General features: G+C 36.1%; 1 protein-coding gene across 2 annotated transcripts in view; it reads left to right on the top strand.

Annotated features, from left to right (window-relative positions):
* Positions 1-9,202: 9,202 nt before the first annotated feature.
* Positions 9,203-27,586, top strand: part of LOC107047445 (hypoxia-inducible factor 1-alpha) — a 75,326-nt gene continuing 56,942 nt past the window's right edge. For both annotated transcript variants that reach the window (XM_015270214.2, XM_015270217.2), the window contains exon 1: positions 9,203-9,428. The gene's annotated coding sequence lies outside the window, so the exon portion shown is untranslated. The remainder of the gene's footprint in view (positions 9,429-27,586) is intronic.

Here is a 27,586-nt window from a genome sequence, read left to right on the forward strand (position 1 = left end):
AAAGATGTACTTCTGTATCATCAAGGAGGATAGCGTAACTCCAGGTGTTTAGAGTTGAGAATAAATTAGATACTCGTTTCATCCATAGCGCCTACGTGCCTTTTTGCCGTTGTGTCATGGAGTCTATTATACATGCACTCATTCATTCATCTCGGAATAAAGAAGAGGAAGGAAAAATATCAGGAATTATGAAAAATCAATGGAAATACGTTCGATCGTTCAGGAATTCCTTCGGATGGAGAATGTTCGACAACATTCATTCTGTTTTTTTCAATTGAAAACAAAAATAATTGATGATTTCGATACATGAACAGTTCCAAAAAAAAAATCGGTCGATGCTTTTTCAAAATTTTGAGCGACAACGGCGAAATATACAACTATGTTTTTCTCTCGTGAACGCTTTCGAGTCTTCAGGATTTGTTCGCTTTCCACCCCCCAACCTCCTGTACACTGTTGAAATTTTTTTGAAATTTCATGGAAAATTTGATGGTAATTCTCATGAGAGTGACATCGAATCGGATTTAGGGGAAAAATGGCTATGAAATTTCAAGTTTTACGTACGATTCAAGGAAATTCATGAGTTTTCTGTGGGAGTGAGATGGAAATTTCACAATTCGATTGAATTTTCAGTAGAACATGAATATTTCGAGACAAAATGACATAAATTTCCAATTTTTCCCTGAATTTTCCTGATTTTTCTAAATTTTCACAGAATAATTGAATATTTGATTTTTCAATGACAAGATTTCCTGAAATTTCAGTGGTAATTAAACACGATAAAAATTTCCGGCAGACTTATGCATGTTCTCGCGACAGGAGAATATCATCCTGTTGAAAGCCTTCTTTTTCTCAGTGTGAGCACAAAATGATTTACCAGTAGATTTCACAATTCCATAAATATACAAGAGAATATTTTCTTGTATCTAGAAAATCTGTCAAAAGTGATTTTTTCTCTCAGTGTACACTCCTAAAAAATTCAATTGCTCTCCCATGAAAATGACTCCTTGGCAAAAGTAATTTTTTTTCTCAGTGCATGAGACAATTTCTTTCTGCAAATTTAATAAAAGTCCTTATATAAATTTGAAATCAAGTATCAGTCTTCAACATTCACCAATCTCTCTCCTTTTTTTCTATCTCGCGATTAGATGTCGGCAACCTTGCCGAAGGCACCATTGACTCGCTCGTCCACTACAAGTACTACGTGAAACTGCAGCTCAGAGATCCCAGTGGGAGGCTCGGTACACCTAAATTCCTCTCGATCAATCAATTATTAATTAAAGGGAAGCCCAAGGACCTCCACAGATGGATGTTGCACCTTGGAGCTGAGATTTTCTGCACTCTTATTCATTCCCGACGATCCTACCTGGACAGATTTATGACAGGTCGAGTGGATGGAAGGAGAACGATCCGAATCGAGCGCAGATCTCACGTCTGTGCATTTTTTCATTTTGTATTATTTTTCAATCAGATCATATCGATGATGTTTTCTTGACTGCGGAGTTCATGTGGGACAAGGCTGATGTGACACGTTTCCTACATCCTTTTGTTTCTTGATATCACATTAATGATGAATTATTGTTGAGTGCCACGTAATTATGTTTGAATCGATCGATTAGAGCTTTTGATCTATTTTTTATGGATTTTCTTCTCAATTTCCTATTGGCTGAATTCATTCAACTTTCGCATCTGTCATTTTCATCAATTTGACAATTAATTTCTGTTAAATGGAGATCTGAACTTCATACGCTCAATCTTTATACGATCTGGCAAAATTAAGATTTGATATATCTTTTTATCTCTCGATACACTGTTAAAAATTTTCGTCTGAATTTTCCGTGACAAATCCTGGAAATTTTTATCGTGTTCAATTTCCACGGAAATTTCAGGAAATAGTGTCATTGAAAAATCAAATATTCCATTGATTGAAAAATTAAAAATTCATGCCATTTTGTTTCTGAGTATTCATGTTCCAGTGAAAATTCAAAGAAGTTGTGAAATTTTCATGTCACCCCCACTGAAAGCTCATGAATTTCTTTCAATTTTATCTACAACTTAAAATTTCACAACAATTTTTGCCCTAAATCCGACTCAACGTCACTCTCAGGGGGATTACTATCATATTTTCTATGAAATTTCAAAAAATGTCTAACAGTGCATCGTATTAGTTACGAATTCTTGTCAAGTTCCATGGAATAATCTTCGAATCAATGAATGGTAATTTTTTAATTACTTCAATCTCAGAATTTTAAAACTTCCTTTGAAACAATCTATTCAAGTTCAACGAAATCAATGAATTCCTTTAAAAACATCAGTTCTAGACCCCAGAATTTTCCGAAGTACGTAAACCTATCCCACATCTACTATCGGATTGAAAACAATAGCCCCTAGGCCTAAACTTCGGAGGTTGTTCTTGCATTGTATAATAACCCAACGCACTCGACTTTATCCTTCTAATGATTATTTGATGTCTATAATATCTTTCTGAAGGAAAAAAATTAATACTGATGTTTCAACCCAATAGTAGACAAGCTCTCCCTACTCTCCATCAATCGAAAGAGTTATCGACAATCATCAACTTGGAAATTTATTCCCTTATGATAAAAAACTAACTTGACATTTCACTCAACCAACTCTGAATTCCAACAACATTCGAAGAATTGGGCTGACTTTGTAGCTGTTTCAACCTGCGTAAAACGGTGATGAAATTTGCGTAATTCACACGTTTGAAGCATAATCAAGGAATACGCAATAATCCAGCGGTGGTATATACGTGTGTCGTCAATTCATTCGTGTGAAGTCATTAGAAAAATTATACTGGACCACACCTCCTTGGCAAGGACAGATTTTTATCTCCAGTGATTATGCGAATTCCCATTTTTTTACATTCGATTGATATCGCTTGCCATTATAATTGTCCCAATGACTCAATGATCCAAGAATATCAATAGACAAAGGAAGCACCTGTTCCTCTCCATATCAGCTTCAGTTATTTCTTCTTCCATTTTTTTCCCTAAATTGTCACATGATTGAGGAATTAGAAATGTTTTGAAGGCATTTCAATAGCAAAGCGATAAGACAGTTCAAGTCAATTTTTTGGCTTTCGAATGAAGACTTTGTAATCGTTCACATTTAAGTTTTGGATTTTTTGTGATTTCGTTCTAGTATGATTCAAAAAGTCCGAAAATGCAATTTTTAGACCTCGTCCCTACGTGTGGGTGCGCGTATGTATGTGTGTACGTATGCAACAAAGTTTTTCTTCAATCGTTCAATAACGAATGGATGGAATTGAACATTTTTCTCAAATGTCGGTATTGTTCAGCCCTATCGATCGCCATAACTTGAAATTTAATTAATCAATTAGTTTTTTAATTTTCGAATTTTTTCAAAAATCCGTTGTCCCACGATAACTAAACAAATTGTCTGAATTGATTGAATGATGGCTTAAAAAATTTGTTTGGATGTCCTTTTGACCGAGTTCGAAGATAGAGGCGATAACAATTGTAAATAAAAATTTTCTATTAACATTTTATCGAAGGGCTGAGGGGAGAGCTAGAATCGTAAAAAAGACAATCGGTTGTACAGAAGAAGGGGATAGTAAGAATAATGATGATGATAACATTCAACTAAGTTGAAAATCTGACAAAATTAGATGAAAAAAAATCTTATTCAATGTAATAAAATGAAATAAATAATGAATTATACATGATAGAAGGAAATTATATGCAAAGTAACCATTATATACTATATGCAATACAAGAGCAGTTTTCCATTTGTTTTTTTTTAATTAAATTTTTCTTTTATAAATTGATTCCTGAGATAACACTGAGAGAAATTTCAATGGTAATTTCAACTACAAGGGAATTGTCAAAAAATAATAGTTACGGTAACAATACAGTAGCGAAGCGGTAAACCGGGTTAAGTCGATTTTGACTTTGGGTCAGTTTTTGATGAATATCTCGGAATCTAAGAGAGATGGCAGAATTTTCTCATGACCTTTTTTGTAACTCTCAATTGGCTCTACAAAAAAGGTCATGACAAAAAAATTTCTATCTCTTTTAGATTCCGAGATATTCGTCAAAAACTGGCCAATAGTCAAAATCGACTTAACCCGGTTTACCGCTTCACTACTGAATAAACATTGCAGATTCAACTATTACATTAATGTGAAAATTGCATCGTAATGTTAATGACATTATTTGACATAGTAAATCGAACGATGAATCCTAGTTTAATGTACAAAGTTTATTGTTACTGTAAATATAATTTCTTTGACAATTCCCTTGTAATTAAAATTACCACTGAAATTTTTCTCAGTGAACCACTGCAGTTTTTGCCACCTCCTATTCTTTCGATCTGTGCAATTAGCATTTCTTTGCATTGATTCTTAGCCTTTCAAGCTTTCTAGAACCATCTATACTTGTCAGACGTGAGCAATTTACAAATCAACGAGCGCACAACGTATTACGCGAAGTTGGAAAATAACACACCAGCATTTGTAAGAAACCAATTGCCAGTCTTGATTATAAAACCGTGCGTATACGCGTGCCAACACAGTGTCGAGATTTTTATCATTATTACGGTCTCAATTCCACAAATTTTCCTCTAGAAAAACAAGAAAAATTCTCAGAAATGTCGCAGCATCTTCCAGCATCACTGGATCATCTGCATTTGTAACTTCCTGGAAAATCTCTCCTCCTCTCCTCTCCGATAAACATACTTCCAAGTATTGAGTGTACTCAATTTATGAATAAAAGATAAATCCGCATTATCGGAATTCTATTATCACGATATTTATTTATAAACTCGCTGAAGAATGAATATACAATTGCCAATGGTGTTGACTGCAGTTGAGGTTTATTCTCGACCCTCGAGTGGCATACGTGGTAACAAGACTATGGTTTTAGGAATATCCATCATGATGCCGTCGCCCCTCGTCCTGATCGCGGTTAATCATGTTATTTATTACCCACTCTTCTTCGCCCATCAAATCCTCTATTAGATATAATCGTAGTGTTAGCAACCTAAATTCATTAATAATATTCCATTGCCAATAATAATTATCTCACCATTTCTATTTTCTCTTCCATATTTATTGAATCAAATTGGGAATTATTAGACTCGGTTATTTTAAGGGCAGGTACACTGTTGGAAATTGCGTGAAATTTCAGTCACAATGTCATCTGAATTTTCAATATTGTGAGTTTGAATTGAATTTCAAATGAAAACGTTCATTAAATTTCTCATTCATCATGAAAATTCAAGAAAATTGGGTTTTTCATGTTGAAGAATCATTGATTTTTCAATGAAAACTTGAATTTTCAAACTCATCGCGAAAATTGAACATCACATACAATTCAATTTTCAATAGATTGAAAATTCCGAGAGGTTATTGCTTGAATTTTTAAAATTGTCAAGGTTTTTCAGTGCCGTATGGACCTGAAAATCGAGAATTGCTTGAATATTCAAGAAATTAACTGATTCGTCAATGAAGAATTCTACAGAAATTTCATGTAACTTTGTCGTCGTTAAAAATTTCAAGTGTTTTCACTTGAAATTTGAAGAGTAATTTTCTAACAGGGTATCAATGAGTGAATTTCAGTTCAATTCAGTAGCGAAGTGGTAAAATGGTACAAGTCAATTTTGACTATTGACCAGTTTTCAATGAATATCTCGGAATCGAAGGGAGAATCGGAATGTCAGGGCTCAACATTGTTGTTATAACCTTTTTTGTAGAGCCGATTGAGTGCTACAACAAATGTAATTACCGTAATTACTTAAACCGTTTTACCACTTCGCTGCTGAATTATTTTACAAAGAGTATATAAATCAAGAAATGCAGGTAAATATCACCTTAAACCTTCAACTAATAAAAAATTCAAATATGTTGATTGGATAAGGAAATTGTTGTCTTTCTGCTGCGTAGAAATTTAGCGTTCTATTCAATCTCGCATGAATTTTAAATTTCTTCATTTTTTTTCCTAAACGAGATTCATTGTTCCTCCCTAGAAAATTATTTACTACGGAGAATTCTCTATGACCTTTTTTTCACCACTAAAATCTACATAATTACGCTTTAAAAAATGGAAAAAAATGAATTTTCTCAAGCGCTTCTCACGCAATTGAATTAATAAATTTAATTCTTAAAAATCCCGAAACCCACCGAGCGATCCGTACGAGACACTAAAAGCTAAGAACTTATCATTCAATCCCCTCACAAATTCATCTCCGCCACACTCTCCTCCGCTAAAACCTCTTTATCCCCCAAAAGCGCCACTTTTCCCATTTCCCCTGCCCTTGGCATAAACCCCCATAAATATCTTCATCCACCTTCCACCCGGTCAGTTTTCTCCTCACGCTCTGACCCCTTTCCACGGCTTTTACGCGCTCACAAATGTAGGCGTCACACCTCTCGTCCCGGCATAAAACAAAAAAAGCCCTGAAAATCAGAACCGTCAATTCATCCTTGAGAGTTGGCTAGAAAACTGAGGAGAAATAACTGTAGACGAGAGGTGAAAAAAAAATCCGCCTTTATTCCCTTCATTTCCGCCCCCGTGAATGACCGCAATAATTAGCACTAATTTGAATTTCACTTTGTTCTATTCTCGAGTTTTAACTGGGCAATGGAAAAAATGTAAACTCAGTGATTTATGTCCGCAGATTGTTGGGATATTTATACAGTTCTATTAGATTTCTCTAATCAGCGAGAAAATTCCTCATCGGTATCTCCATATTTAATTGAACATTAATAATATCACCTAGAAGAAAAATTATATCCTGTAATGAATTATCTCCACTGCATCAACTGCATACTTGTCGACGGAAGATATATGTCGAATACACCACAGAATGACTTCATTCCCAAGAGCAACACAGGTAGCATTACTATTCCACTTCTCTTTTCATCAGAGTGGCGACAAAAAATCGAAAAAAAACGCATTTTCCCCTCATTTTTTATCCACACCTGAATTTCCATCATATTCGTTATCTCAGCGACAATTATTAACAATTCAAATGTCTCTGTTGCCACAATATCACGTGCTGGAGGCCTGTCAGCACCTGCAGCCAATGAGACTTAACACGCATATTATGATTACTTTGTAGAAGGGAAAAAAAACCTTCTGCATATCGCGTTATTGAAATTGTCGATGTGGGTGCGATTGAATTCATAAAAATATCAGTATTCATTGGGCCGCATGGAAATATTATTCCTACTACTGATGCTGGAGATCTCGGGCTATGAGCACCAAGTGCTCCATGACGGGTGAGGCCGTGATTTCATGCTCGTATTCTTGATTGAATATCATTAATATATTTTAATTAATTTTTTTTCTGCATCTGTCAGCAACAGTGCACTATGCACCGTATTTCAGTATTTCATGAACGTATCGACATTTTATATTTCAACATCTCTGAGAGAAATATCGCGAGCTTCTTCAGTCTCAATCCGATGAAGATGGCAAAGATAATCGGATTTCGGAGAAATTCCTCTCGTCTGTAATAATTAAATATCTTTTACTGCCACTTCCCCCCGGGAATTGAGACTGACTGCTTCAATAATTCATATTTATTTCATCCATTTCTCTCGACATTCTTGAAAACGTATTACTCGCGATGACGCGGGTGTCATTAACGTTAAATTATAAAGGATATTATCCTTTTTTTTATTCCAATAGTTGGATATTTCTTGGGAAGGATCGTAGTGCTCACTTGTAATTTTTATGACTTGTACGATTGGCATTATATCAGACGCGGAAGAGCCTTGAGTGAATTGAAATGGTTCAGTTATGCGTGAAAATTTACACTGGAGTAATTAACATTTTCAGGTAAATGTCGAGCAGACTTTTGTTGCGATAATTCGACTTGCAGATGGAGATAATCATCATTAATTGTTCCATGAATATGCATTTGATTGCTGTGAGTTTTATAACTGTCTTCGGACAATGGGAAAAATGTTGAGTTTATTTCGCTCGCGTTGATAATTTACCATGGAAAATGTCTTCATTTTTCTTCAAATTTCTTTGCCAACTAATGACAAATGTAATTTTTATTTCCTTCATTACCGACGGAAGGTGATAACTTACCAATCACAAATATTCTAGATATTTATTAACTTTATAAATGAAATTATGATGATAATTATAATTGTTCATTTTCTAAATCGCTAACAATTGATTTATCTCGAGTTATCAATCTCAGTCTATGAAATAACAATTTGAGTCGATGAAACATTCTTCTCAAGCAGATTTAATCCTTTCCCCGCAGATACTACTATTTACCAACAACAAATATGCCAGATATTTTTCAACATTTATGAATCAAATCCTGATGATAACTAAAATTATGAAGCAGTTATCAATGGTTCTTTCAACGAAAAAATACTCTATATCCATTTAAATTACTCGGAAACAGAATTAAAAATCTATAAAATTATAATTAAAAACGATAAAACTATTTAACTAACGATAAAATCCATAAAATTATAATTAAACGCCGATAATACTATTAACTGACCGCAAAAATTCTGGATATTTTTAAACTTTATAAATCAAATTCTGATAATGACTAAAATGATTGATTTTCTGACTAATTGATAATTGATTTATCCTGAGTAATCAATGACTAGTATCTTCAGTGGCCCGCCTTAAGGCACTTCAATTTTTTTCTTGTTGAAATCGTAACCTAGGCGATAAATGCTAATGTTTTTCCACTTCCTCTATTTTTTAAAATTATTTCAAAATCCTATCTGTAAACGCGTGGGTACCACCTCCTTCCCCGCGTTCATCGAAAATTATTTGATACAACTTGTTTTTGAATTTTAGTTGCGTTTCTAACAAGGTCATTATGAAAATTTCGCTATCGCCCTTAAATTCGAAAATATTTCTGGAAAACTCAACTAAAGACTGAACTGACTTAAACCGTTTTACCACTTTGCTACTGGATTCTTTCAACAAGAAAATAATTCATATTCATTCGAGTCCCTCAGAAATATACTAAAAAATCTACAAAATAATCATTTGAGTCGACAAAACATTTTTCTGAAGCAAATTTAATCCCTTTCCCGTAATAGCACAGCTCAAACCTTCCCGGCTCGTCGCTAGTCAAACCGCGCTAAACCCCGCGCATGCTCCGTGAGTGAACTGCGCTGCCTGCGCCAACAGTCGAAAGATGGCGGCGGCAGACTAGTGTCGCTGCACTACATCGGTAATCGTCTGACTAAAACTAACCGTAAAGACGCATTACCAAAAACCGGTGAGCCTCAACGAAGCGAACATCAATAATACCGCGACAGTGTTTAACCTCGTAACTGTGCAAGTGTAATATGTTGATTATTTCATGACGAACAGAATTAAAGCCCTCGGTGGCTGTGCAAGACATCCCGAATATCGCTTCATCGTACGACGTGTCACTGGCATTTTTCTCAGCTCAAGGTATGTTTCAACGTTAAATATATCCCCCTGAATTGTGTTTATGGTATTTTCAGTGACCCTGATGAATTATCGATCCCCTCCGAGTATTTTTAGGGCTGTTTAACGGAATCGTAGGGAGAACCAAAACAACACAATTCGACAGTTAAAAAGTCGATAATAAATACAATAAGGGATTTATGTGAAGGGTCGGGTGGATATTGTTGTCATTCAAAGGGCATTGACTCCTACTCTCGCAGTCCCCATCCATTTTCCTAATTCTATTTCGAGGAAATAGAAAGTTAAACTTATGAACACCAGAAGGATTTGTCTTTCTCATCCATTTCCCTAACCTCGTGATGTTATCTTCCAGTGGGACTGAACCACTTTATTTCATTTGAAATATTCACAGTTGGAATTCATTGTACAAAATTTCTTCTGCAGACGCTTGAGTTTAGTACATTCCTTTGTTTTCGTCCATATAAAACGTAGGTAAACACTCGCCCGTTCGCAGTCCTCTGGTCAACACGATTTTGTATTTCTATTTCGATAAAATTGAATAGCGAGGATTCATTTTTCGCATTTATATTCCAATTTAACTCTGTGCCCTCACCTTCTTGATCGTAAACACAGGTTATGTGTCAGGAAGATGCTTCGTGCTGTTCTCTCACAGAACAATTTTAATTCTAGAATAGATGGATTGGACTACTGGCCTCGGAGAAATCGAGAAATATTGACGCTTGAAAACTAATTGTGCAAAGATTTTCCTCCCCAAATGAAATCTGTTTGCCTCATGATGCTAAATACACTTCATTTCTCAGGAAGATTGAAAATTTCGTGCTGACCCTTTTCTCACAGATAAATTTCAATTCTAAACTACTTGGATTGGGTCAGGAACCTTGGAAACATCTAGAAATATTGACACTTGAAAATTGATTATGATTTTCCTCCCGAAATGAAACATATTTGCATCATGATTGTTTAGCTTCATTCCCCGAAGGGATCAGAAGATCCCTTTATTTTCACTCAAATAAAATCCGTAGATAAACACTCCCACGCTGACAGTCCTCTACTCAATACAATTTCGTAATTCTATTTCGATAACAAAAAATATCGAGTTCCTTCCCCAGAAGTATGTTTGCATCATTGCATCATGATCCAGATCCTTTCGTGTTCATCCAAATGTAATCCCCAGAATAAGAACTACTAACGCAGTACGCCTTCCCTTCCTTTCCAATACTATTCCGTTAAAACAGACGCCTAAACTGATAAACATCACGCAGGATTGATCTCTCTCTTCCATAATCTCATTTCCTCTTCTCGGTTACCACTGAATCTCTCAAGGAGATTCTCCTTTTCCTCATTTTACTTACTGACCCTTTTCTCACAAAAGCCCGTTTGAATCCTAATATAGCTGAATCGGGTCGGTGGCCTTAGAAAATCCAGAAATATCGACCCTTCAGAATTGATCAGACAAAGAGTTTCCCCCCCAACTCCATCCTCCTTCCTGTCGGTTCCCATATATTTTTCCCGCGAAAAATACTCCGGAGAAAAATCACGCAAATTTTTCCCTTGGATAAATCTCGGAAATTTTTCCCTTGGATTTTTCCTTTGGATTTTCGTGAAGTCGACAATTTCTGAACATCATGAATAATTTACACACACCTTTTCGGCAAAATATAATTCAATTCTTCAAATAGAATATCTACAACCAGACAAAATTACTAAAATTCAAACAAGCTAAAATTCTCAATTTTCATTTTAATCAGCAACATACAAAAAATTGAATGTGAATTTAAAATTTTCATATCAACATTGGTCGGTCATAAACAATGAATTGAGGAAACAATCGCGAATGAAAAAAAAAACCATTTTTGTCATTATGTTTTTCATTTTTCTCGTTCTAAGAGAAAGAAAAAAAATCAATTAGCATTTTCTGAGGAAAAACTCCAAACAAAACCCCACATGAAAAAAATTCGTAACGAAAATTAATCTCTATGAGAACAATTCGTCGGGAAAGGATTGACGGAGAAAAAATTTCTGGGAATTTTTCGACGGGGAAAAAAATTCCTGTCATCTTGCATCATGATTCTGTAATTCCTTTGCACGAAGAAACCCTCGTTTTCGTCGGAGTAGATGTCTGACCTCCACAGATATCTATCTCTGAGATGAAAAACCGTGTTTCATCACTGGAATTTATTTGCATCCCGTCATTCATTCTAAAACCCCACAATCGTCAGGTAGCTATTCGTTCTTTCATGATTCTTCAAGATGTCGCAGAACATCGGACATTGTCTCGATTTCTCAAGCTGCCGGATTGACTATTCAAATATCGCGTATACAAATCTACGGGTATTCAATGAATATGCATCACGCACTAGTTCAGATTCACGATATCCGATTGCACACACACCATTTCCAGTTATTCTCTCTTTCTCTTTCTCTCATGAGATAGTGGCCCTCTCATTCGTGGAGGAAGGGCCAGGAACGCGGTCATGAGTGACCCGTTTAATGATTGCATGGCAAGAATGCCGTCCAAACGAGAGGCATTTCCCCTCGATTTTTCGTTCAGGGTCTACATAAATTATCGTATGTCTGTTTACGTTGCCACATTGCCGGTGTTATTTACGCTCATTTTCACGGACACGGACACTCCAAACGCTTGAATTATGTAAGTAATGAACTGTGACGTGATAACAAACACTCCCCCTGTACTATTCAACTCTGTAGGATGCAATTTTTTTTTTAAAACCAACTTCCCGGGAACTTTGACTGATACCGCGCGGTTATCTTATCATTGTGATAGGCTCGGATGAAACGCAATTAAATAACTATCCCTTCAATGGGTTCCCTCCCTCCGCCTCCCCCGGCCCCTTGAGAGTATTTTTTTCTGCGTTCTTTGTCCCTCACCCAGCTGGAATTCGAGGCGAGGCCGGATACATGTTTGCCTGCCGAGGGAGACGCACAGATGTACGTCAGAATGCCGTAATATATGGGTCAGGAGATTCTCAACGACAGGGTCATTGGCCTAGACACAGAGCCTCCCTGTTTTTTTTAAATCCCAGTCGTCGGTAAAGGAACTTTTTCGTCACTCGGCCCGATAAACGGCGCTTACTCGGGCTCTGTCGAGAGGGGGTAAAGAGAGTTTACCGCGGCACTTGAATAATCGGTGCTCCAAGGAGGGTAAATGAGACGCTCGGTGCTCCAAGGAGGGTAAATCTCACTTACCCATCCTAGGAGCGATAAAGTGGGCGTCACCATGTGCCCTGACGTTCCCCCCACTTGGGCATGCGCTCTGCGTTCGGGTAAACGTATAGTCGGATGAGCTGTACAGCGCCTCTAGCGGCCTTCTCTACAACTTAACCNTTCCCATTGACTAGGAATGACTGGAAATTTGGCTGGGTGCAACGGTAGATGTCGCTCTGTTGCTAGATCGATTCGATGATTCTAGTTTCCTTTACTTTGGATATAGTGTTTGAAAAATTTCGGCTGAAATTAGCGGCACACTCAGTGGAAATGGAAAATTTCCTCGTGGTATGGTTCCACTGAAATTTCAAGGAATTTCTTCATGGAAACAAATCGATGTAAACTGTAATTTTTAGTATAATTTTTCCACGAATATTGATACAAATCAGGAAAATTGAGGCAAATATATTCTTGAGTTTTCAATTCGTTGAAAATTATAGGTAATTCTGTAGTGAATTGTCATGGTTATATTGAAAATGGAAATAAGTTGCGGTGCTCTCCTCAAATAATTGGAATTTCCTTCAATTTTTAATGAATTTTAAAATTTCATGAATTTTCCTCTAAATAGAATTCAATATCACTCCTAAAAATTACTAGTGAACTGGCCATGAAATTTCATTTTTTATGCTTTAGATGTGCTTAGAGCTTGCAGATTCATTGCGAAGTACCCCCATGACAAAAATATATGCCAAAGATAAAAATTTCCGGTGTAAAAGTAGAGCATAGTGAAACGTTTATCATAAACTCAAAATTCCAATATTTGTTTGCAAACAATGATGATCCGAATTGTAGTAGATCACAAACTTTTCATGAAGCTGAAATTAACGGAATATTCTCCAGCGAAAGATTCAATTTAGGGAATTTTCAAAGGTGTAAGAGTTAAAATCATATGCACAAATGTTTGTCAAGTGCAAACGAGTTTGTACATAACTTAAAAATATTTACACATCTCGAGATTCGTCTAGAAACGGTAAAACGGCTCAAATTCATTTTGGCTAGGTCAGTTTTCAATGAATATCTCAGAATCGAAGACAGATAGCAAAAGTTTTGTAATAACCTTTTTTGTAGCTCTCAACTCCCTCTGCAAAAAAGGTCATGACGAAAATTTCGCTATCTCCCTTAGATTCAGAGATATTTCTCAAAAATTTAACCAAGATTCAAGTCACTTGAATGGTTTCACCACTTCCCTAGTAAAATCTTCAGCTGGCAATCTTTCCCCTATGCACATCTCATATTTCAACCCTTTCTCACTCAATACATTGCTTCTTACATTTCTCATGGACTTTGCATTACAAATTCGATAGAAGTTCATTAGAAGCTTCCACTTCATCTCACTTTTTTTTCCACTATGCAATAGTTGATTCTTTGCACTTATGATGTTTGCTTCGATCTCGGTAGGTGTCATGGATCGTTTTGGTGTTCGTTTCATAGATGTTTATCTCAAACGTGTGACATTCAAATGTAATGGAAAATGAAACTGCCCCTTCATTTTTTGAGATCGTGTTCACGATGTTTCTGTGTGTCCTATTCGCTTTTGGTGTTCTTGGAACTCGTTAATTCACGGATGTATATTGCCCTTGGAAATGTTGAGCCATTTAAATGTCACACTTCAGCGATTCATTGATTGATTTATACGCCAATTGACATGGTCCACCCGGAAAGGTGGTCATGTTCTTTTCCTGGATTTTCGCTTTTATCTTAATTCATTCAGTAATATTTGAAATTCAAATGAGGTAGGGAATTAATGGTGAAGTCGGTTGAAATGAAACAAATTCCGCTTGCTGCTACTCTTTTCTTCCACTTCATTTCTTTTATTACTTTGTTTACTATTCCTTTGTGGGTTTTGCTCGCTGCGGGGTCTTTTACGGTTCGCTAATTCATTGAAGTATACGGCCCTTGAAGAGATGAATGATTCATCAATTTATGTTTCAATTGACGTTGTCAACCGTGAAGCACACCCCTCGTTTTTTTATGAATTTTTATCTTGAGGCGTGAGAAATTATAATAAGGTGAAAAATAAAGAAGATGATGCGTTTCCACTTTCGGCTTCCACTTCAAATCATTGTTCATTCTTGTTTTTTCTTCAGAGCCTGGTAATTCATCGGGCTTTTTTGCCCTTGCGAATATTGACGAATTTTAATGCTGCAGTCCAGTGGTTCATGAATTTATGTAATTTTAATTCGCATGGTCAACCATGTGTTTTTCATCCAGTAACATGTGAAATTCAAAATTTGAATTTAATGATGGGGGGCATCATGGTTTTTCAATGGGTTTTTATTTCACATCATGTGGAATTCAAATGAGATGGAAATCAAGCATCAAACAAACAATGCTGTTTCACTCTCAACTTCCACTTCATCTCGCAATTTTTTCAAGTCCCACGTGGTTCTTGTTCAGTCATTTTTTTTTCAAAACTCAGTCATTCATCGAAGTTTTTTCTCCTTGCGAATTTTAATGACAGTTTTTGCTGCCACGGTCCAGTGGTTTATGAATTTATGTAATTTTAATTCGTATGGTGAACCATGTGTTATTCATCGAGTAACATGTGAAATTCAAACGACATGGGGCATCATGGTTTTTCAATGGGTTTTTATTTTACGTCATGTGGAATTCAAATGAGATGGAAATTAAGCATCAAACAAACAATGCTATTTCACTCTCAACTTCCACTTCATCTCACGATTTTTTTCGTGAGGCTCGCGTGGTTCTTGTTCATTCGTTTTTTCTCTTCAGAACTCGATCATTCATCAGAGTTTTTTGTCCTTGCGAATGTTGACGAATTTTAATGCTGCAGTCCAGTGGTCCATGAATTTATGTAATTTTAATGCGCATGGTCAACCATGTGTTTTTCATCCAGTAACATGTGAAATTCACATGCCATAGGGAATGAATTGTAAAGTAGTTTGAAAATGAAACAACTTTATTATTCCACTTCACCCTGGGATTTTGTTTCCAATGTTTTTGTGTCTCGGGGCTCTATTCACGCCTGGTGTTTTTTGAGCTCACGAATTCATCGGAGTATATTGCCCTTGGGATGAATTTTAATGCCTCTATCGTGTGATTCATATTCCAATTGACATGGTCAACAATGAAATTAAAAAACCATAATTGACATCCTCATGGTTTTTTAATGGGTTTTTATCTCACATCCTGTGGACGTCAAATGAGATGGAAAATGAAGTATCAGATAATGCTTTTTCACTGTCAACTTCATCTCACTTCGTCTCTCAAATCTGTCAAGCGCCTCCCTCCAATTTATTCAGTTCTGGGCTGAATTTATTTATTTTTTCTTTTTTAAAATTTTGTTGGACAAGTTTTTCCACGTTTTTTTCCTAGAGATTTTAATCTCAATTTATGTAGCGTCATGTAAAAGTCGAATTAGATTCGAGATATATTGTGAAGTCGTTTGAAAATAAAACAGACCATTCCGTCCGCTTACTCCTACTTCACTTCACAATTTTTCTCATGTTTTTACCATAGAACGTTCAATGAATTCAAAACTCAAGGATACATTGCCCTGAATTTTCCTGATTACTGTGAAATTTCATCAAATAATTGATCTGAAGTTGACAATTTGTATTGATTTTTTCATCAAATCGTGAATTTTCTATGACAAAGTTTCTTAAACTTTCCGTGAAACTATCATTTAATGATAATTTAATTGTAACGACAACGTCGAGAATTTTATCTGTTCAAGAGGCACGTAAAATTAAAATCAAATCAAGAAAAAGTCGTGAAGTAATTTGATAACAAAGTACCCACATAGAGAAAAATATTTGTTGAATTTCAACACAGGTTTTTCTCCGTGCACTCACGCAAATTGAGTTTCTGCTGTCTTCTAATCATACGACTTTTCTTCCATTTCTTCCATGCTCGTTTAAATTCCATTCCCTTCTGGTGTTATTTTTCCACTCTCAAATTCATTCGAATATATTCCCCTCAGGAATGTTAACGAAGCCCAATGCCAACGGCGGCAAAGTTCATGAGTTTACGTGATTTCAATTGGCATGGTTACCCATGAAAAGCTCCCATCAAGTCTCTTTCATAAGTCTTAATGCCAAGTCATCCAGTGACGCGTGAAATTCAAATTAGATAAAAAATAAATTCTGTAGTCATTTGAAAATGAAGCAGATACCTCTTTTCACTGGGTTCAAGGTTATTGGGCTACACTACAATGACAAGTCGCTCTCACGATACTCGTCTGTAGTAAAAATAAAATGACTACGTCATTTGTCTGAGGCAGGGGTTAAATAACCCCGGTGGTAAATTCACAAATTTGTCTGTCATAATTCTGACGGGTTCACTAAACCAACTGACAAAAGACGCGTCACCACCATTCACGGGTGAATCTAATAAACGTTCTCATTTCAATGATTGGAACAAGAGGAGAATGATGCGACCATGATACTGTGCATTCCCTTCCATTTGAAACGGATGGAGAAATATGCAATGATTCTGGTCATTGATATGGTCCTGTTGCATTCGTCACATGAAGAAAAAATTTAACCTTTAAGGATATCCAAGTATCCTTCACAGTTTGGTACAGACCACACCTTAGATTCAACCATTGTTAATTATCAAATTTGTCAATTACATTGCGTGAGAAAAATTGGAAAAGAAATCATTAATATTCAGCGTCATTCAAAGGCAAAATTCTGAATATTAGAAAATTTTTTATGATTCCGAATGAATGATTTTTATGGTGGAAAATGAATTCTTTATATTGTTTATAAAATTGTCTCATTATTGTCAAAAATTGAAATTTTTTAGTTATTTCATTCATCTTGCTCCAAACGGAAATTTCAATTTTTTTTTCAGATGTTTAAAATGTTTTCTAACGTTTGAATGTGGAGATTCAAATTCAGATCTGCAAAGTATAAATAATAATTCAGTGTGACATGTCTTTATTAAATCTATAGTGGGGTCTGTACCAAACTGTAAAATGTAAAAGATATCTTTACACCTAAAAAGGCTTTAACCTTAAAAATTCGAAATTTTGCACCTAACGAGAGTGAGGTGTCGGTTTATCTGACGACTGTTTATCTTTTATATCCCCATTTCTTATTCATTGATGGTTCAAAACTACCCATAAACTAAAAATTAATTATTTTTTCCAACTTTTTTTTTTCATGAAATCGTAAAATTCACGGGGCGGGGATTCTCTTACCATGCGACCAACTACATTCGGTGAAGAGCTACGACCACCTAAGGGTTAAGGAAGCTCATTCCGGAAATCGTGGGAAATTTTACGGTCCGTAACGTAATCGTAGAGTGAAACGTAATTTAATGAAAAATGCTTTGTGAAGAGAGTAATGGAGATACATTTTTATTATGAAATCATAAAGTAAACAAATTACTCCTGTGGAATCAAAAATTATAATTAAAACCATTATATTTTAAAACCCGGGTTGAAAACGAGGGTTGATCCTTCCTCATCACAATATGCTGTAATGGGAAATTTTGAGGGAAAATTCTCTAAATAGTCCGAACAAAATCGACCTCTTACACTAAAATAGAAAAAATTTGGATACGTATGTCTTCGTTTGTTTCAGCTGTGTGAAATTGGAGTCGAAGTTTGATAAATCGATTGTTTTTCTTATAGTATCGATTGTACTCAGTGAGTACCTGAATGTACTACATTCATTTTCATTTGTACCCCGCACCCTTAGACATAAGGGGTGCGGGAAAAATCGTGCAGCGTCGGAAATGAAGGTACGGAAAAAATTTTCATGAGCAAGGATTCAGCATGGATAGTACTTGTATGTACTATATTTTTCTATTTCATTTATCAACCCCTTCAATACTTTACCCGCTTCTAAAATCTTAAATGTATGAAGGACATCAGGAAAACATACAGATAGCTTCGAAATCGGTAGTACTCGTTTGTACCAACGAAAATGATTCATTATTATTATTATTATTATTATTATTCTCATCAAATCACCTGATTCCATTTTTATCAACCGTAAAATCATCGTAATGGATTCCATATGTAGTTCGTGAAGTTTTGATATGGGTACAAACGTCTCATCTTCCGTACTTCCACTCCCATCGCAGTACAAACGGAACAATTTACTGTACATGATAATGAGACCAAGTACAAACTATTCAGAGCTTCAAAAACAGGCGTAGATTATTCACAAAAACGGTACAAAAGTTTTTCTGAATTTTATTGATGTTTAGTGACGTGTAGGAGTTGGTACAAATGTCCTAAAGTACGGCAAGATTTTTTGGCGATTTTGTTATCGCGATTATCTCGGAAACTATGATAGATAGAGCCTTAAAACCTATTCCATTCGATTCCTGAGGAAATTTGGGTTCCGTATAGGCAGATGGACGGCTCAGAATTGCGTTTTTCCACTTCCTACACCCTATACAAGATGAATTAAATTAATTTTTTTTGGCATTTTCGTTTTTCGCGATTATCTCGGAAACTATGAGAGATAGAGCCTTAAAACCTATTCCATTCGATTCCTGAGGAAATTTGGGTTCCGTATAAGCAGATGGACGGCGCAGAATTGCGTTTTTTCACTTCCTACACCCTACAGAAGATAAATTAAATTATTTTTTTTTGGCCATTTCGTTTTTCGCGATTATCTCGGAAACTATGAGAGATAGAGCCTTAAAACCTATTCCATTCGATTCCTGAGGAAATTTGGGTTCCCTATAGGCAGATGGACGGCGCAGAATTGCGTTTTTTCACTTCCTACACCCTATACAAGATGAATTAAAATATTTTTTTTTGGCCATTTCGTTTTTCGCGATTATCTCGGAAACTATGAGAGATAGAGCCTTAAACCCTATTCCATTCGATTCCTGAGGAAATTTGGGTTCCCTATGAGCAGATGGACGGCGCAGAATTGCGTTTTTTCACTTCCTACACCCTATACAAGATGAATTAAAATATTTTTTTTTGGCCATTTCGTTTTTCGCGATTATCTCGGAAACTATGAGAGATAGAGCCTTAAACCCTATTCCATTCGATTCCTGAGGAAATTTGGGTTCCCTATGAGCAGATGGACGGCGCAGAATTGCGTTTTTTCACTTCCTACACCCTATACAAGATGAATTAAAATATTTTTTTTTGGCCATTTCGTTTTTCGCGATTATCTCGGAAACTATGAGAGATAGAGCCTTAAACCCTATTCCATTCGATTCCTGAGGAAATTTGGGTTCCCTATGAGCAGATGGACGGCGCAGAATTGCGTTTTTTCACTTCCTACACCCTATACAAGATGAATTAAAATATTTTTTTTTGGCCATTTCGTTTTTCGCGATTATCTCGGAAACTATGAGAGATAGAGCCTTAAACCCTATTCCATTCGATTCCTGAGGAAATTTGGGTTCCCTATGAGCAGATGGACGGCGCAGAATTGCGTTTTTTCACTTCCTACACCCTATACAAGATGAATTAAAATATTTTTTTTTTGGCCATTTCGTTTTTCGCGATTATCTCGGAAACTATGAGAGATAGAGCCTTAAACCCTATTCCATTCGATTCCTGAGGAAATTTGGGTTCCCTATGAGCAGATGGACGGCGCAGAATTGCGTTTTTTCACTTCCTACACCCTATACAAGATGAATTAAAATATTTTTTTTTGGCCATTTCGTTTTTCGCGATTATCTCGGAAACTATGAGAGATAGAGCCTTAAAACCTATTCCATTCGATTCCTGAGGAAATTTGGGTTCCGTATAGGCAGATGGACGGCTCAGAATTGCGTTTTTCCACTTCCTACGCCCTATACAAGATGAATTAAATTAATTTTTTTTGGCACTTTCGTTTTTCGCGATTATCTCGGAAACTATGAGAGATAGAGCCTTAAAACCTATTCCATTCGATTCCTGAGGAAATTTGGGTTCCGTATAGGCAGATGGACGGCTCAGAATTGCGTTTTTCCACTTCCTACGCCCTATACAAGATGAATTAAATTAATTTTTTTTGGCACTTTCGTTTTTCGCGATTATCTCGGAAACTATGAGAGATAGAGCCTTAAAACCTATTCCATTCGATTCCTGAGGAAATTTGGGTTCCGTATAGGCAGATGGACGGCTCAGAATTGCGTTTTTCCACTTCCTACGCCCTATACAAGATGAATTAAATTAATTTTTTTTGGCACTTTCGTTTTTCGCGATTATCTCGGAAACTATGAGAGATAGAGCCTTAAAACCTATTCCATTCGATTCCTGAGGAAATTTGGGTTCCGTATAGGCAGATGGACGGCTCAGAATTGCGTTTTTCCACTTCCTACACCCTATACAAGATGAATTAAATTAATTTTTTTTGGCATTTTCGTTTTTCGCGATTATCTCGGAAACTATGAGAGATAGAGCCTTAAAACCTATTCCATTCGATTCCTGAGGAAATTTGGGTTCCGTATAGGCAGATGGACGGCTCAGAATTGCGTTTTTCCACTTCCTACACCCTATACAAGATGAATTAAATTAATTTTTTTTGGCACTTTCGTTTTTCGCGATTATCTCGGAAACTATGAGAGATAGAGCCTTAAAACCTATTCCATTCGATTCCTGAGGAAATTTGGATTCCCTGTAGGCAGATGGACGGCTCAGAATTACGTTTTTCCACTTCCTATACCCTTATACCAGATAAATTAAATTATTTTTTTTTGCGACTTCGTTTTTCGCGAATATCTCGGAAACTATGAGAGATAGAACCTTAAAATCAAATTTGGGGTCCCTATAGGAAGATGGACGGCTCAGAATTGCGTTTTACCACTTCCTACACCCTATACAAGATGAATTAAATTATTATTTTTTGGCCATTTCGTTTTTCGCGATTATCTCGGAAACTATGAGAGATAGAGCCTTAAAACCTATTCCATTCGATTCCTGAGGAAATTTGGGTCCCCTATACGCAGATGGACAGCTCAGAATTGCGTTTTTCCACTTGCTACACCCTATACCAGATGAATTAAATTAATTTTTTTGTGCGATTTCGTTTTTCGCGATTTTCTCGGAAACTATGAGGGATAGAGCCTTAAAACCAATTTTGGGTTCCCTATAGGAAAATGGATGGCTCAGAATTACGTTTTTCCACGTCCTACACCCTATACAAGATAAATTAAATTAATTTTTTTTGGCGATTTCGTTTTTCGCGATTATCTCGGAAAAATTCAGAAAAACGTTTGTATCATTTTTCTTAATAATCTACGACTGTTTTTGAAGCTCTCAATGGTTTGTACTTGGTCTCATTATCATGTACAGTAAATTGTTCCGTTTGTACTGCTATGGGAGTGGAAGTACGGATGATGAGACGTTTGTACCCACATCAAAACTTCACGAACTACATATGGAATCCATTACGATGATTTTACGGTTGATAAAAATGGAATCAGGTGATTTGATGAGAATAATAATAATAATAATAATAATAATAATAATAATAATGAATAATTTTCGTTGGTACAAACGAGTACTAACGATTTAGAAGCTATTTGTATGTTTTCCTGACGTCCTTCATACATTTAAGATTTTAGAAGCGGGTAAAGTATTGAAGGGGTTGATAAATGAAATGGAAAAATATAGTACATACAAGTACTATCCATGCTGAATCTTTACTCATGAAAATTTTTTCCGTACCTTCATTTCCGACGCTGCACGATTTTTCCCGCACCCCTTACGTCTAGGGATGCGGGGTACAAACGAAAATGAATGTGGTACATTTAGGTACTCACTGAGTACAATCGATACTATAAGAAAAAAAATCGATTTATCAAACTTCGACTCCAAGTTCACACAGCTGTTTGTTTCGAAAAGAAATGACTGTGAAGAAACAAATTTTTCTCGTTCCCTGTGAGTACTATGATTGTAAATTCACGACGCAATACATAATCAAGTTGGCGACAAATACAAAATCCAAATGCGTAATAGTCCACACTCAGCCAAGTACGCTGTAGTGCATTCCACTATTATGCTTATCTATTGATATATGAACCGCTCAGGCGACAGTGTTCCTATTTTTGTTGTGGATCAGTCCACGATTGTTGCAATTCACGAAGTGCGTTGGAAGTTTTCACTTCCGCTCCCCTTTCTCTTTCCCTCTGTTGTGCTTATTCCAGTGATAGAACGAAATATCTGAGATAATTGTTTTTTATTGCACAATTATTGTGATCCTTTTCATGATTTTTCGCTTACAGAAAGAAAGATCTGTGCAAATTTCCCATTTTTTCACTCCTAAATTTTGCAATATTTTCGGTAAAAGTTTGTGACACCAAAACTCCATGACGCAATGTGGAAAACACACATCAACGTCGTTTCTCTGACGTCGGAAATTACAATTTTTTGTGATAATTTTACTTAAACTTTAGCATTTTCACTAGACTTATTGAATTTTTCAGTAGAATTCTCTTAATAATTTTCTGATTTCTAATAATTGTTTTTCGTTTTCTGCGAATGAGAAATTAAAAAAAAAAAATATTGCACAAGAATTCTGCGCATAATGTTTCTCGGAATTCGCACCATGTCTCTTTATTCATAAGGAAATATCACATTCTGCCGATGAATTTATTGGTATCGATATTCCCGCATCGAAACTTCATCCACATCACAACCGCGGTACCCGGCCGGAGAGGCAAGACGGTGAAAAAAAGTCGAAGATAATAAAAATAAAAGGGAATTGAATCCATTTCAATGTCAATGACGTTCACTCTCTATGCGCCTCGTCTTACGAGTGCTGCATCAAATCATTACATGAGCATGAAACCTCCGTCTCTCTCTCACATATCGCACCAATTTTTTTCATACGCTCTATCGACATTTTCTCAAGCATTTTTCTGAGATATTCAAATGCCTAGGAGATCATCACGCGAATTATTTGACCTTCGATCCAGACTTCAGTTTCGCTGAATTTCGTGAAGCCTCGGGAGTGCATTGAGAAGCACGAAATCACAAAAATCACGTGGGTAGTATCCGAGTGGGTTTATCGCGATTATTTGTATCGAATAACGCTTCCTGATGAGGTATACTCTATGGGGGAAAAATGTTTAAAAAATTATTTTTCTACTTTTTAAAATCTTTTCCCATACATAACCGATTAGGCGTTTTGTGATGCAAGTAAGAAAAAGGCACTTTTTCTCAAACAACCGTCTTTTTCTTATCAGTATCATAAAATATCGTACGATCTGTACGAAAAAATGGACTTCCTGAAGAGTGTGATTACAGCCCTCGCCTTCGGCTCGGCCTCTAACGCTCACTCTCGTCAAGAACCACTTTTTGTCACTTGTCATATACTACACTGTTGAAAAAATTTGGCTAAATTTTCCAGAAAAAGACGTTCAATTCGATTTAAGGGGAAAAAGTCAATGTAATTCCACATTTCCCTGGAAATTCACGTAAAGTCTCACTTTTTTAACAGCAGGAAGACGAAATATTCCACAATTTACATGAATTTTCAAGTTAAAATGGATATTCACGGCCAAGTTCCCTCGAATTTTCAGGGAATTTCTTTAAAGTTCCTCGAATTTCAGGAATTTTTGAAAGAATTCCTTGAAAATCCAGAGGGATCTTGAATTTAAGGAGAGATTTCTCTGACTTTTCGCAATTTTTCATTAAATTTCCCGGAATAATTGAACTAAAATTTAGTTCAATTATTCCCACAAATTTGGCCATGACATTATGAATTTTCAATGACAAAATTTCGTGAAATTTCAGCAGAAATGTTACTTGTTAGAAATTTTCAACGTTTTTACGGGTAATTTCAGTGTAAATTTTTCAACAGTGTATTATGGTCCTATCCCCTTCCATCGCTTTGCGACTGTATCGACCGACTTTCTGCCTCAACCACATCGCATTACCCCAGGAGCGACCACGGGAAATTATTGAAAATCCTGGCCAACGTGCACTGTTGAAAATTGTTGAGTGAAATTTCTGACACACTTTTGGAAATTTTCATCACATTTTCAGTAAAATCTGAAATTTGAGGATTTTTTTCCTACTAAATCGCATTTAATGTTACTTTTCTAAAAAATTACTAGTCGACTATTCATGAAATTTTAATTTTTATGTCTGTAGACGTCATTTTATTAGGAGAAAAATTAAATTTCATGGACTCTTTAATAGGAGTTTTCAAAACACCGGCGTTGAATCCAATTGGAGAGGGGGGAGTTGGAATTTCAAATTTTACTGAAAATTCACTGCAATTCTACTTTTTAGCGGCAAGCAAACGAAGCCTCCTCCCTTCCTCAATCGCGTGACGCAATATTTTAAGAACCCAGGGTTTTTTATTTCATTACCCAACGGTTCTTGATTCACGTACCGTGGTTCTGGATTTCAGTATCGTGGTGCTGGAAACCAGAAACTTTTTCGCTGCGCAAATTTCTAAGCCCGACCATCATTTTATATTTTCATGTATTTCATGAAATATGTCAACTATGATGGAATGAAAAAAAATGAACTTGAATTGGGCCCTACGGCACGTGGTCACTAGATGGATGGGTGGCCGCGCGGGAACACCTCAGGAAAGAAACATTCTTTGGAAAAATTGGAAAGAGCATTGGGAAAGACAAATAAAAATCAGGATGAAGGAGTGAGAAACCGTAAAAACCGAAAGGTATACACGGATAAAATTAATTGGTGAATTTCAACAATTAATTAGTGAATTTCAACAGCTAATCTTTGAAAAAAATGAACTACCAACCAGTTGGTGAATTCCAACAATTAATTGGTGAAATTTTAAAAATGATTTTCAAATAATTTTCTCCGTATACTGTGAAATGGAAAAAAAATGAACTTATTTCGGTTAAAATTGATTGTTACCAACATATACCTCTCCACGTAATGAATCATTGACCCAGAAGGACCCTCCGAAACCCAAGATCATTGATTTATGATCATTATCTCCTCCCAAGATTGAGAAAAGTGTTATTTCAACATCCTCTGCGTGACTTACATAAGCATGAAAAATTTCCAAACGCCCGAGGGCGATTAAGCCGACATCGAGATAGGCCACTGCCCTTCGTCGGTCTCAAGGGCCCCGCGATACATGTCCCAATGACGAATATCACAAAAAAATATCATTGAAACCTTGACAGAAACCGGCCGCCTTTTGAGCGCACACTTCTGCCATGTTTAATCAGCTTAAAATTCATATATATTTAAAGGACAAGGAGGCAAAAAATCGCCTCGGCGTTATATTTAATATGTAACGACGTGCAATGGAGAAGGCGCATTTTTAATTAGCCCGAAGGATCGCACTGATGGATAATCTGGGTCAACCCAGTGACGTCCTTACACGCCCGAATGGCAATATTTATTTTTAACCCCCTTGGGATCAACTGACCGAGAGTATTTCAAATTCAAGGAAAAGGCAATTGATTAAATTGAATGAATTGATTGAAGATGATGAAGACGTGCTTGCAATAACTTCCGATCGATAATATTCATATTTCGGCAGATGAAAGTTCGGGTGTCGAGACCAGATTGAAAATAATTCCTTCTCATTCCGCTCTTTCTCTCGTACAGAATATGCTTTACAATTATCATCAGTATTTTCTTTTCATACAAACTACAGATAAGATCAATTTATTTTCTACATTTCTTCATCAATTTCCAATTTTCAAGTACATTTTGCAAAGATTTACAAAATAATTGAACAGATATAACTTCTTAGAATTACATTTTTCTATGAATTTATAATTTCTATCCTAAATTTTTTTTTTCAAGTCGTAGCACATTTGTTCATGTTGAGCAGTTTACCAGAAATCGATTCCATGTCATATGAATAATATTTCCGGAAGGATAAGTAATGCGTAATAATAAATCAAATACTCGACAAAATAAGCAAAAATGAATGAAAACTTTCTTATTTTATAAAGACAACGTTCTCAAATAGATCTTACTTGTGCGAAGAAAATAGTTTTTTGAAAATTATAAAAAAATGATTTTTTTGTGCCAAACATGCAGAGACTGCGCCGGAATTAAAAATTTTTGCCGCAAAAATAGATTTAGTAGTTAAAAAAAAATTACATTCTCGGTGCACGCAAGAAACGTCATTTCTAGCACTACTCCTTCGTTATTCGATACTCCCATACGTATTTTGCTCCCGAAACATCTTTGTTTTATGCGAAACCAGGGATAGTAGTTTTTCGTTTCGGCTGTCTAATAATCACAGACAAGAAATGAAACCTTAAATGAAACAAAAATAATGATATGATAGCAATCTTGTAACTTAGGGATAAAATATTTGTTGATAAATTTTCCTCTATATGAGATATTTTCATCCTGAAAAGGCACCGTCTGGTGTGAATTATCCGCCTCTTGAGCCAAATATTTCGTTGTTGTCGCAAGCAGAACAATTATTCATGTTTGAGACTTTCAAATTCGAACCAAACCAATTCTTTTTTGGCAATTTTCAACAAGTGATTTTGTTGGCCCAAACAAGACTTGTTTGACAACGTGTTTGTTTGTCTCTCAGTGTAGTAACATTGCCGTGATTTTCTGCATAATTTTTTTCCTCGACTCCACTTTCCCTGTATTTGACAACCTAACCATCCACGATTGTATTATATACGTCGGTGAAAATAAAGAGTGCAACAAGAAGTTTGATGTCTGTTGATGTCAAACGAGCACTTTTTTTCATTCTCTCCTCCATATCTCCGACTGATATTGTATTGCTCCACGTGCTTGACTCCCCAAGGAGAGGCGAAGGACCTTTCCAGCTGGGGTGGGAGTGAAAAAGGGAGGATCCTCCAGCGTTCGAACGATGAGAAAGATTTTTATCGTGAGCACTAAACTCTCACTCTGCGCCTCCATCCTCAGCTGCAGCTTCTGGCGTTTCAACAATGAGAGAATTACCTCTGATTCCTGCGAATCCATGTGCATATTTTTAATGTCAAACGGTGTATTGTCGTCACATTCCTCGAATTTTCGGCTGTATCGAGTCTTTCATTCACATTGGACCAGCAGTTTCATTCTTCTCGAC

This window comes from Diachasma alloeum, unplaced genomic scaffold (assembly GCF_001412515.2).
Source record: "Diachasma alloeum isolate Michigan unplaced genomic scaffold, Dall2.0 Dall_scaffold_00183, whole genome shotgun sequence".
In the NCBI taxonomy this organism is placed as follows: domain Eukaryota; kingdom Metazoa; phylum Arthropoda; class Insecta; order Hymenoptera; family Braconidae; genus Diachasma; species Diachasma alloeum.